Source organism: Taudactylus pleione, unplaced genomic scaffold (genome assembly GCF_031769625.1).
Source record: "Taudactylus pleione unplaced genomic scaffold, aTauple2 ptg000007l, whole genome shotgun sequence".
Lineage (NCBI taxonomy): Eukaryota > Metazoa > Chordata > Amphibia > Anura > Myobatrachidae > Taudactylus > Taudactylus pleione.
Genome location: NW_028284410.1, coordinates 25,599,396 through 25,610,181, shown reverse-complemented (window position 1 = coordinate 25,610,181; position 10,786 = coordinate 25,599,396). Strand labels below are relative to the sequence as shown.

At 44.5% G+C, this 10,786-nt stretch overlaps 1 pseudogene; it reads left to right on the top strand.

Annotated features, from left to right (window-relative positions):
* The first annotated feature begins 474 nt into the window (after positions 1 to 474).
* LOC148543001 (5S ribosomal RNA) lies at positions 475 to 593 on the top strand (annotated as a pseudogene).
* The last annotated feature ends 10,193 nt before the right edge of the window (positions 594 to 10,786 follow it).

Genomic DNA, 10,786 nt, shown 5'->3' with positions numbered 1-10,786 from the left:
TGTGCTATTTACAAAAAGGATAGTATATGACCATATGAGTGGAGGCACAACATTGGATACAATACTTAGTGATTTTTTGTTTGATGGAACTCTGATACTTTATTTAAGTGTTATGAGCACTGAGGATATTGGAACATTGAGATAGGTAAAACTCATATCTCTTTATTTTGATACGCTGTTAAAATCAATATTAAGTGATTTATGTGATATCTGGGGTGGCAATACCACCTTATCATATATTTACTGAGATATTTACACCTATTCTGTTCAGCTACACTGGTATTATCTATGATCAAGTATGAACTAAACTGATTGCATTTATGTGTAACAAATAAAGTATGCTCATGCATAACTTTTTTTGATTTGAACATCATGTTTTATTAATAAAATGGACTATACATTTGTGACAGTCCTACATTTATTTTTGCTCTGACTGTGTGCCGGTGTGGAACACCATTTTCCTATTATTTTAAAACCTACAGCCATACATTACTTGATTTGCCCAATCTCGTCTGATCTTGGAAGTTATACAGTAATTGGCCTAGTTAGTACCTGGATGGCAGACCACCTGGGAATATCAGGTGCTGTAGGTTAAAAGCGGTTACTTGGGAATAAGAGGCACATGGTTGAGAAACTTTTGGTGCGACAAGTTTTCTTGTGATGTGTCATTGCTCTATCAAATTTTTAAATTATAATTTTTTTGTTCATTTGCAAGAATCATTTATGTACAGTGGATTATAGCTTTAAAAAAATATATATTTCACCATATAACATATGTATTAATATTAATTAACATATGAATGATATAATTCTCAACATAAGTTTGTTAGCTGCAGGTAATTAATATACTATACCTGTAAGCATTAATGATTATATCATATATAGGTACCTTTTAATTTTACAGAAATACATTAAAGGTTACATTTTATCAGTTTTTTTAACTATCATAAAAGAGTGCCCCAGCGACCAGCCCTTCTTTCTTTCTTCTCACTTATATTGACGTATTCATACTTGACTTTGTGAGCACCACCAACAACGTATAATTAAATATTATAGTACTATATACTAGATGGTTGGTTCATATTTATATTGTTGGTTCTGTGCGGAATCTCCCCCTTTTTTGTCTCACATACATTGTTTATCAGTGATGCTAAGTACCTGAGTGTAAGTGAATTTAAGTAATGTCAAAGTAACCAATGTAAACAGTGGAAATGGGTTGAGATTTAGTAGATTGCCTCAATCTTTCACTGTTTCTATCACAATTTCTGATCCTTCTGAAACTTAACTGCTCCACCTGCAACTTAGTATTTATCATACTCAGAGTAATCCTACCTGCATTGTGAAATATGGTAGACATATCATACCTTGTGGAAAAGTTGCACAATTCCCACAAGGTATGATATGTCTACCATATTTCACAATGTATTGATGTCTAACCTCTTCCCAACCTCCTATATTTTACCTATTTTGTGCCATACTACTTTCTAACAGCCTTGACTACCACAGAACCGTCTGTTGCTACAAGTTTATGGACTCTACACAAGTACACATGTAACACCCTAACTGGGATTGGTTTGCGCTGTGAGGTGTATAATTCTTACCCCAGGAACAACTGATTACACTTGAGGTTTTTCCCTTCACAAAACAGATTCTCAGTCATGTAAAGAGGGGTTCACTATTTGCACAATAAATTCGTGTCCGATGTCCCTCTTTTTATTAAAGGTAAGTATTATTGTACCAACAGTGTAGGTATTAGAACAAACATCAATACAATTAAATCATACAGAACAGAGATTGTCACTTCAGGTGAGTAAATCACACTGGAACTCTGCTGGATAACCGGTTTCTCCAGTCATGATTCCTGGATCATTATGCAATATTAACAATGCACAAATACATACACGATGCAATTCTTAACTGAGGACCTGATTCAGCAGTGCACACAAGTGCACTGCTGAACACAGATACCCAGTTACCACCTAGCTCCATCCACCATTGTGGCCACCGCTGGTCGTGATGGTTATCCCAGCCTGTGACCTCTGTTGCAGTGTTGGGATTGCAATTGAAGCAGGAAATGTCATACACCTCCATCTGCATTTGCATTATTGCAAGGATTGTGATTGCAAAGCTGCCTGTCACTTTGCAATTGCGATCCTTGCTGAATCAGGCCCTGAATCCTGTAGCTAATGGTAGCCTAAGTGAATCTCACAGTTCCTGACACTAAGGTAAATAGTTCTACAGTGCAATTAAACGTCTTATTAACTTAAACTATAAGTGTGTTCAAAACAGTATATTGCAATACTGCTGGCCAGCTGGAACTTTAAAGGTGGTGCACGGAGGTTATTTTTGTAGCAATTATAATCCAGAAGCCTAACTATCCAGATCACAACAATTAAGTTTCACTGTTTCTCCTGGATGAAGTTAACTCTCCTGTCACTGAGGACTGTGGTATATACGTTTCTGTTCTCACTATCCTTTCTAGGCAGGAATAATGATCCAAGCTGATGCCTAAGAACTGTCTCTCTTATGAAGCAGGTCTCCACTTAAAAGAGTTTTCATTAATCTTTGTGTATTTGTATGACATGATATCTTTTAGGCTATCCTTTATCTCAGTTTACAGCTGATTAGATTTATCCAATCTTTCAGTAAAATGTCTTTACTGTAATTACTGCAGATTAGCGGTGTAGTTAATTATACATCAGTCCCTAGAACCTGTAAAAGCTGGCCTCTGAAGTGGATAATGCAGAATAATATGCTGAACTCAGTAGAAATATAAATTCTCCCTGATGGCTGCGCTGTGTCTAAAGTAGTTGGTAGTGATAGAGCCACTGACTCCTGTCACTCACCACCTCTCCGTCGGCCTCCTATAGGGGCAAAGTTTGCCTTTTGCAGCCTCCCAGCCACCTTATAGGGAGTGAAGTCTGATACAAATAAGGGAAAGGGGACAGGAAATATCCTAAGCACTGGTCCAGAACACAGAGGTTATCAGGAAAAGGTAGGTGTAAACCAAATCGTATAAGAATACAGGAATTTATTATAACCAAAAATCTCTCTTTTTGGGGTGCGCCCTTGAGAGTAATATATATATATAATATATATGGTTTCAGGGAGTGAAACCATATATAATATATATGGTTTCAGGAAGTGAAATCTGCCTGCTGCCCGGCTATTGCCTGTCTCCAGTTCTTTGCCTCTGATTGGCTAGGGAGGGCCGGCTTATCCTCCTCTGATCCGCCCCACTCTGCCTCCCAATCACAACAGGAAGGAAGCAATGGGAACGCTGTACTCTCTTCTCCGGTGCCGTCCCAAGCTCCGGACTGAACCACCGGGACAACGCTGCTTTTCCAGCACCTTCGCAAACACATAGGTAAGAGCCACCAAGTGCAGGGGACTCTTAAGCTGGGCATCCACTATACAATTTTGTGACAGATATCTGTCCAATCTGGCTGGTTGGAATGAAAGCCTGGTAATGTATGGGAGCAAATGACAATCGTCCTTTTGCTCACAAACACTGGAAAATAGCCAAAAATGGTTGTTCAGACAATTGTTTATGTGAGGATATGGGGTTCTCTCAATCACCTAGACACCAAGCAGATGAAACCAAAGTGATGGTTTATTTTTCCACAGCACACAGAAGTAGATAATATATAAGGACAAGAGTTAAATACAGTGAACAGGCAATAAACAGGTAGCAGTCCAGATTGGGCCAGTCTCAGCAGTGTATAACATCCCAGAACAATTCCACGAAATAACTAGAGATGCACAGTCCCACAGGAGAAACTATCACTGATCACACAGCAGTGAATAGTGTATAAGTCCCATGTTATGTAAGTGTCTTAAAGAGTGGAAAAGTGTCTCACCAGAAAAAGGCAGGAAAACTTGGCTAGATTAGTTGCCTGCAAGGAGGGCAGGATAAATTGGCTAGATGAGTTGCCTGCCAGGAGGGCTGGATAACTTGGCTAGATGAGTTGCCTGCCAGGAGGGCAGGATAACTTGGCTAGATGAGTTGCCTGCCAGGAGGGCAAGATAACTTGGCTAGATGAGTTGCCTGCCAGGAGGACAGGATAACTTGGCTAGATGAGTTGCCTGCCAGGAGGGCAGGATAACTTGGCTAGATGAGTTGCCTGCCAGGAGGGCAGGATAACTTGGCTAGATGAGTTGCCTGCCAGGAGGGCAGGATAACTTGGCTAGATGAGTTGCCTGCCAGGATGGCAAGATAACTTGTCTAGATGAGTTGCCTGCCAGGAGGGCAGGATAACTTGGCTAGATGATTTCCCTGCCAGGAGGGCAAGATAACTTGGCTAGATGAGTTGCCTGCCAGGAGGGCAGGATAACTTGGCTAGATGAGTTGCCTGCCGGGAGGGCAGGATAACTCTTCTAGATGAGTTGCCTGCCAGGAGGGCAGGATAACTTGGCTAGATGAGTTCCCTGCCAGGAGTGCAGGATACAACAGGCTGAAAATAGTACAGGTGTAAATGTACAGTTTGATTACACACAGTAGGGCTTAGAAAGTTGTAGCTGCTGATTACACAGAGGAAGCACGGACTCAAAGGCTTGAGCCTGCATACACTGAGCACAGCATGTGGATGGTGAAAACAGACAGCAAGCTAACGGCAATCAGAGCAGAGTGGAACAACAGTCTGAATAACTGAGCTACCTGCTGAAGCCTGGAAGGCAGCGTGGAGGGAGACGGAGAGTCGTAAACAGAAGCTGCGGCTGAAGTGTAGACAATCACGGAGGATAGCTGGAACAACCAGACTGAACTGTAGGAGAAAACTCTATAACCGGCGAGGGGGAATGAATCTGGAAGCTACAAATAGGAGGGGCGGCCAATCAGCAGCATATGGGAGTATGAGTCACTCTCTGCAGCATCCCCGGTGCTTGGTAATCAGTGGAACCAGGTTCTGAATATTGTGAGCCAGTGTAGGTCCAGAGCCGGTGGGAAACAAGCCACTGCCATGGCTTGTGACTGTACCCCCCTCTTGATACGGGGTTGAAGAACCCCCAGAGCCTGTTTTAAAGGGAAATTCCTGAAAAAACATCCTCTTCAACCTGGGAGCATGTAAGGCATCTTCTGGAATCTAGGACCGTTCCTCCGGACTGTAGCCCTTCCAATGGACCAGAAACTGAAACCGACCTCTAGATACTCTAGAATCCAGCACTTCCTCAACCACAAACTCCTGTTGACCGTGGACCACCACCAGAGCAGGCCTGAAAGAACTCCAGTTCCCAAATCTATCTGACTTATTGGCTGGCTTTAATAAAGAGGCATGAAAAGTGTTGTTAATCTTTAATGAATTTGGAAGTTGGAGTTTGAAAGCAACTGGGTTAACTTGAGAAATGATCCGGAAAGGACCAATAAACCATGGACCCAATTTTTGAGTGGGTTGCCGGAGTTTGATATTTCTATTGGACAGCCACACTAAGGCCCTGATTCAGAGCCGGATGCTCTGACAGAGCGCTCGCTCTGAATTAGGGCAGTCCTTCTTGATTTTTAGAGCGGCCTCCTGGCCGCTCGAATAGCTGTGGGTGACCACCCACAGTTATTGCAAGCGGCCAGGAAGATGGTCGCAATGGTCAAGACCATCGTGACCATCCAGCTTGCGACAAGACCCTTGTGGTAGGGTCTCATTGCCGCAAGCCTTAGAGTGCTTTCGGCTCAAACAGAGCACTCCCACTGACATCACTTGTGATGTCAGTGGGGCCGACCCCAGACGGTAGGCGTTCCCATGGGAACGCCTCCGTCTGGGCAGCCACACCCCAGCACACCCACCAAAGGGGGCATGCTGTCACTCAACATCGACAGCACACCCCCTTTGGTATGAGACCCGGAGCGAAGGTTTGCCCGTCGCTATGCGGGTCTTGCGCATGCGCACTGGGCCACCATCAACTCGCTTGCGAGTGCTCAGTGCTCGCGAGCGGGTCTGAATCAGGCCCTAAGTCCCTCCTTTTGAACGTGCAAGGCCTCCAATGTCTATCTGCCAATTTCTTCGAATGGAGAGATGCCTTGAGGAGATTATGATGCACCTTGGCCCAAATACCACGGAGTCTGGAAACAGACCCTGAATCAGAGGATGTGGAGAAAGATAAATCAAATGAATTGGCCTGAGGATGTTGGCTAGTCACACAATAGAAGGGTGAAACTGAAGATGCAGAGTGACAGGAATTGTTAAAAGCAAATTCAGCCATGGGAAGATGAGACACCCAATCATTCTGGAATTTTGAGACATAACACCGTAAATATTGCTCCAGGGTTTGATTAGAATGTTCTGTCTCCCCATTAGACTGTGGGTGATATCCTGAAGACAAGCTGAGACTGATACCCAGTGCAGTGCAGAAACATCTCCAAAACCGTGCAAAAAATTGCGTCCCATGGTCGGAAACAATGTCACAGGGAAGACCGTGCAAACAAAAAATATGTTCCAAGAAGAGGACAGAAAGTTCTTTGGTGGACGGCAATCTGGACAGAGGAACAAAGTGTGTCATTTTTCTAAAGCGGTACACGATAGTCCAAATAAATGAACTGCAGAGTGAGGAAGGTCCACAGTGAAGTCCATCGCAATGTGTGTCCAGGGTTTTTTTGGTGTGGAAAGAGGAAGCAGTAATCCTGATGGTGGGGTACGAGGAGTCTTGTTACGAGCACAAACCTCACATGCCAAAACAAACTCCCGAACATCCAAAGCCAAAGATGGCCACCAAACCGCATGAGATATTGATTCAATTGTCTTATTGATGCCTGGATGTCCGAAAGCCCGTCTCACATGAAAGTCCTGTAGGACAGCTTTTCTCAAATTTACAGGAACAAACAGGCGATTGGACGGTCTACCAGGAGACGAATCCACTTGAAACACCAACAGATCCTCAGCCAAATTTCGAGATAAAGCCACCTGGATACAAGATCTGGGAATGATGGATTCTTTGATCACAGTATCCTGTTGGACAGGAGTGAAACTCCTGGACAATGCATCATCCTTGATGTTAGTAGATCCAGGTCGAAAAGAAATGAGAAAATTAAATCTGGTAAAAAATAGTGCCCATCATGCTTGCCTGGAGTTAAGCCTCTTGGCTGATTCAATGTATGCCAAATTGTTGTGGTCGGTGAGGACAGAGATCCAGTGTTTGGCTCCTTCAAGCCAATGTCTCCAATCCTCAAAAGCTAACTTAATGGCAAGAAGCTCCCTGTTCCCAACGTCATAATTACACTCAGCTGAAGAAAATTTATGTGAAAAAAATGCACATGGATGGAGTTTCCCATCCAACGGATTATTCTGAGAAAGAATAGCTCCAGCCCCAATCTCAGAGGCGTCCACCTCAACCACAAAAGGGAGATCTGGATCCGGATGTTTGAGAACCGGGGTGCTGGTGAAAGCAAGCTTGAAATGTTCAAAGGCCCGAACTGCCTGACTAGGCCAGTTAGAAGCATCTGCACCTTTCTTGGTTAACTCTACTATGAGGGCAACAATGGAGGAAAAAGAGCCAATAAATCTCCGATAGTAATTGGAAAAACCAAGGAAACATTGAATGCCTTTCAATGAAGTAGGCTGAACCCAGTCCAATACTGCTTTTACCTTTCCAGGATCCATGGAGAAGCCATGAGGAGAAATAATATAGCCAAGAAAAGATACTTGCTCCACATGAAACTCACACTTCTCCAACTTGGGAAAACAACGAATTCTCTCTCAATTTAAATAGGACCTGACTGACATGCTGGTGCATGGAGTGAGAGTAAATGAGGATGTCATCGAGATAAACAACCACAAAAATGCCAAGAAACTCCTGGAGTACATCGTTGATAAAGTCTTGAAAGACTGCTGGAGCATTAGCCAAACCAAACGGCATAACTAAATTTTCATATAAGCTCCACGGAGATCGATCTTGGAAAAAATGGAAGCTTGCCGGAGCTGATCAAAAAGTACCGAGATCAAGGGCAAAGGGTACGAGTTTTTGATGGTGATTTCGGTTAATGCCCTAAAGTCAATGCAAGGACGTAATGACCCATCCTTCTTCTGGATGAAGAAGAAACCAGCCCCAACCGGAGATTTAGAAGGATGGATGAATCCTTTAGCCAAGGCATCCGCAATATACTCCTCCATTGCCTTATTCTCAGGAATTGAAAGAGAATAGAGACGACCCTTGGGTAACTTGGTTCCTGGTAACAGCTGTATGGCACAATCATACGGATGATGAGGTGGTAGAGAATTGGCCTTTGATTTATAAAAAAACATCTGCGAAAAGATGGTATTGAGCAGGAAGTCCTGGAAGAGACTCTGAGACAGCAGAGATAGCCGTCCGGATGCGTGTAGATAAAAGGCAATTTAGACACGCTGGACTCCATTTGACAATATCCCCCGTAATCCAATCAATGACGGGATTATGGGTCATTAACCATGGAAACCCCAAAATGATGGGAGCAAAAGGACACTGGAGTAGCATAAAAGAAATCATCTCCGAATGCAAAATTCCAACTGAGAGACGAAGAGGTGGTGTCTTGAATTTGATAAGACAATTAGCCACCAGACCACCATCTAACCCACAAATAGGAACCTCTTGAGGTAAAGGAACTGCAGCTAAACATATGGAATGAAAAAATGATAAGTCCATGAAGTTCCCAGCAGCACCGCTGTCCGCAAACGCCGATACAGAATGGACGGACTGCGACAGATGTACCACCGCAGGAACTAGCAATCAATTTTTTTGAGGAAACAGATGCCAGGCCTAAATGTAACTCCTCCTTTACATTCAGACCCAATCTTTTACTGGCCTATGTGGGCAAGATTTCAGTGGATGATCTCTAGCTCCACAATATAGGCCGAGGCCTTGAGATCGTCATCTTTGTCTCTCCCTGGGCGATAGCCGGAAAGCTCCCAGTTGCATGGGTTTCTCAGAGTCCTCCGCCAGCAGCCAGGAAGGTGAACGAGGCGACTGTACAGAAAGACTGCGTTCTCGTTTGCATTCTCGGAGGCGACGGTCAATACAGATGGCTGAAGAGATTAAGTCGTCAAGGGACTCAGGTGATGGATGTTGGACCAAAATGTCCTTGATGGCATCCAAAAGACCCAAGTGGAATTGGCTATGCAATGCCGGGTCGTTCCATCCTGAATCCACTGCCCATCTCCGAACTCTGAGGAATAATCCCTGCCGAAGGGCCCGCAGCTTGGATTCAGCCAAAGAACTACAGTCAGGATCTGCATACAAAAATAAAAGGGCATTAAAAAAGGCATCTACTGAGAAAACCACAGAATGTGTTGAAGCAAGACCAAATGCCCATGTCTGTGAATCTCCTTGTAAGAGCAAGATCACTAATCCTACCCGCTGAGTCTCGGATCCAGAAGATAAAGGTCGGAGATGAAAATAGAGTTTACAACTCTCACGGAAGTTCAGGAACTGAGTACGGTCTCCAGAAAACCTATCGGGGAGATTAATTTTAGGTTCCTTGGGAACGGCTCCAGGAGTGGATGCCCGAACATCCTCAAATCTTATAGAGAGCTCCTGAACTTTTTGTGTAAGCACTTGGATCTGTGCGGCGAGGATTTGTGCAGGGTTTTGAGCCTGCTCCATAATGAAGGACACGGAATGCACAGACTTAAATACAAAGTTGGCCGGTTATAATGTTATGTAAGTGTCTTAAAGAATGGAAAAGTGTCTCACCAGAAAAAGGCAGGAAAACTTGGCTTGTAGAGAAGCCTGCCAGGAGGGCAAGATAACTTGCCTAGATGAGTTGCCTGCCAGGAGGGCAGGATAAATTGGCAAGATGAGTTGCCTGCCAGGAGGGCATGATAACTTGGTTAGATGAGTTGCCTGCCAGGAGGGCAGGATAACTTGGCTAGATGAGTTGCCTGCCAGGAGGGCAGGATAACTTGGCTAGGTGAGTTGCCTTTCAGGAGGGCAGGATAAATTGGCAAGATGAGTTGCCTGCCAGGAGGGCATGATAACTTGGTTAGATGAGTTGCCTGCCAGGAGGACAGGATAACTTGGCTAGATGAGTTGCCTGCCAGGAGGGCAGGATAACTTGGCTAGATGAGTTGCCTGCCAGGAGGGCAGGATAACTTGGCTAGATGAGTTGCCTGCCGGGAGGGCAGGATAACTTGGCTAGATGAGTTGCCTGCCAGGAGGGCAGGATAACTTGGCTAGATGAGTTCCCTGCCAGGAGTGCAGGATACAACAGGCTGAAAATAGTACAGGTGTAAATGTACAGTTTGATTACACACAGTAGGGCTTAGAAAGCTGTAGCTGCTGATTACACAGAGGAAACACGGACCCAAAGGCTTGAGCCTGCATACACTGAGCACAGCATGTGGATGGTGAAAACAGACAGCAAGCTAACGGCAATCAGAGCAGAGTAGAACAACAGTCTGAATAACTGAGCTACCTGCTGAAGCCTGGAAGGCAGCGTGGAGGGAGACGGAGAGTTGTAAACAGAAGCAGCAGGTGAAGTGTAGACAATCACGGAGGATAGCTGGAACAACCAGACTGAACTGTAGGAGAAAACTCTATAACCGGTGAAGGGGAATGAATCTGGAACCTACAAATAGGAGGGGCAGCCAATCAGCAGCATATGGGAGTATGAGTCACTCTCTGCAGCATCCCCGATGCTTGGTAATCAGTGGAACCGGATTCTGAATATTGTGAGTCAGTGTAGGTCCCGAGGGAAACAAGCTGCTGCCACGGCTTGTGACATCCCCTCAAGCATTTCTGGGACCCCACACATAGAAACTATCACAGATCACACAGCAGTCATAGCCCCTAGGTGAAACCAAGCGTTTCCAGGATCCCATACAGTAGAAGC